The following is a 2,927-nucleotide window of genomic DNA, read 5'->3' as shown; positions in this document are numbered from 1 at the left end:
TAAATGCAGCCTATTTCGTTTGTGTACACTGTAATAAAAATGCGGCAGACTTTAATGGACAGTAAAACAAAGACAGAACACCATATATCTCCAAACTGGAATCTAACGGGTGTCTCCTCACTGACTGACCACCTTTAGGGCATGGTAAGCAGCTATGGCCACCACGTAAACCTTCAGAGTGGAGGGAGGTAATCCTGCAGAGAATTGCTCCTGTAGAAACTCCAGAACTTAATCAACTGGGCAATTGAGAATCTCCCGCGGAGAGTCGTTGAGAAGGGACACAAGGTCCGAGAACCATACTTGGGCTTACTAGCAGCAGATGGACCCTATCACGGGTGTATTCTCTCCAGAACTCCCGGAAGCAGAGCAATTGGGGGAAATGCATACAGACGAAGATACAGATCTCCTGTAAAGACCTCAGATAACCATCTGGACTAGACCACAGGAAACAGATGATTCTTCTGCACAATCTGATTTTGCTGCAGCCTGAAATTGAACTGCTGGTTTCGTCTGGCCAGAGGAAATCTGGTCCCCAGACTGAGCCTGGTTTCTCCCAAGGTTTTTTCTCCATTCTGTCACCGATGGAGTTTTGGTTCCTTGCCGCTGTTGCCTCTCACTTGTTTAGTTGGGGACACTTCATTTACAGTGATATTGTTGACTTTATTGCAAATTATTGCATAGATACTATTTAAACTGAACTGAGCTGGATGATGACATCAATGATGAACTGCCTTTAACTGTCATTTTGTCAATCTGTTTTATTTAAAGCGCTATATAAATAAAGGTGACTTGACGAAGCCTCGGCCACATCTGTACAATGGCATCCAGCCCAAGCAGGGCAGCAACAGCAGGGCCGGACCTAGCAGGATCACAAACCTGGCCGCTATCATGGAAGACGGCCAGGCGGGAGTGGAGCACACGAAACGGGAAAAGCTCACAGTCATGGCAGGCAGCCCCCTCGAGGACTACATGTGCATGCTCCTCTCCCAGACAGACAACAAATAAATCTTCTTGAAAAACAGTCTTCTCACCACATTAGATTTTAATTGACACACAGTCTTCTCACCACATTAGATTTTAATTGACACTTTGACATTGTTTTTTTTTTTTTTTTTTTTTTTTTCGCTTGCTATACAGAGAAGTTTCTGACTGGCTGAGTACTTTTGCATACACACACACCCCACCACAGATGTGTTCACTGAAGAAATTGTGAAATTTTTCGGGTGAATGCAACACATTGCTAAAAATAACATTATTTTGTGTATTTGGTGTAAATCAATGTGTTTATGTGGTTAAAGGTAAAAAATAAATAAAAATAAATAAATAAAAAAACATAATTTTTTCTCCTCTGTGCCCTGCATTTCTTAAACACGTAGATTTTACAAATCTTATCATTCTAAAAAAGTGAGGTTTATGCTGATTGGCCAGCTATCCAGTGCATTGTGATTGGCTGAATGACTCAAGTTTGTAACAAAAATGTTACACCCCTTAACAAACTGTAATACCGTCTCCCAACAGTACAAGACTCAGCTGTTCTGATCCCATCCCATCATCGGTTCTCTTTTAGCAGGAATTTGGACAGAATCACTGTTTTACGGCTGATCACTTAGACAGCCAGCGATTCATTGAACAAGCCGTATAACACCAACTCTGCAATGGATATTCATATCCAAAGGATAGTGAAAACACTATTAATTAGTAACAAGTAACAAGATCAGCAGTTTAAGACATTAACTTGTAAGGACGAAACACAAGATACTTCCCTTTTCAGGCTTTATAAGATAAATCAAATAAACATATAAACTAATCTAACACATAAGCACATAAGAATGAGTTTAAGAGAATGAAAATGTGAAATCCAAAGTTTACTGTACCGCAATATGTGAAATCTCATAGACATGAACAACCATCAATCACTTAATTAACTCTCTCATTGAGATCCTCAGTGAGGTTAAAATTATATTAGATACACCAATTTAGCTCAGTCTGGAGGTACATTACTTGTGTTGTCGTAGAAAAGGGGGTTTCCCGAGGTTGCTGATTGGCTGGAAGTTCATTAGACGATGAAGTGACGTCTTGGGAAGCCCGTGGTTGGGCATTGGTTGAAGACGTGGAGCTGTGGGCTGGTTAAAGTTTCAGGGGCACTCGAGCACTTGAGGTCAGACTCGGAGACACAGTATTACAAAACTTAACTCAGAGCACGAAACTCTCAAATGGAAAAGAAAGAAAATAGAAGTAAAGTTTGATGAGACTTGGTGGTGTTTCTTCTCATCGTGGCTAAGTAGCAGCAGTTGTGCAGGTTGAAGCACGCTGGAACCACGCTCAAAGAACACAAAAAGTGATGACTAAAAGCATGGCTAAAAGTGATGACTAAAAGCAGCAGCTAAAGGCTGGTTCACAAGGCAGGATAATTACTCCGATTTTAGCCCCGATTCACCCCTTCCGACAATCTTAGGATGCTCCGATTATCGTAAAATAATCTGATCAAATATTCCTGCCGTGTGTGGTGTGTTAAGACTGTTCTCCTCTGCTCTGAAGAATGTCGGGACCGCTCCGATCTCAAATCGGGGATATCCAACATGTTGGATTTATTTGGCCCGATTTCTTCTCGTGTGTGGTGTCCCCCGAGGACAAACAATCACGCAGCCTGTGGACTGTGGCGTGTAGCCAATCAGAAAGCGAGGTGACGAGGCGGTGAGGAAGTAACGTTACCGGGAAACAAAATCAAAACAGCCGGCGTATATAATATAACAAATATAACAAATACAAATAAAGTCGATGGGCATTACTACATCCACAACTGCAGTCCACCAGAGTACATGGAAACGAATATATGAACGTTTATTTCAACGGTTATTAATCTGTGTAGTACGTAACAACATTTCTATGAGATAAAACAACAACTTATCTCCATATTATGATATAGC

Source organism: Carassius gibelio, chromosome B1 (assembly GCF_023724105.1).
Source record: "Carassius gibelio isolate Cgi1373 ecotype wild population from Czech Republic chromosome B1, carGib1.2-hapl.c, whole genome shotgun sequence".
NCBI classification, from domain to species: domain Eukaryota; kingdom Metazoa; phylum Chordata; class Actinopteri; order Cypriniformes; family Cyprinidae; genus Carassius; species Carassius gibelio.
This window is presented reverse-complemented; position numbering follows the sequence as displayed.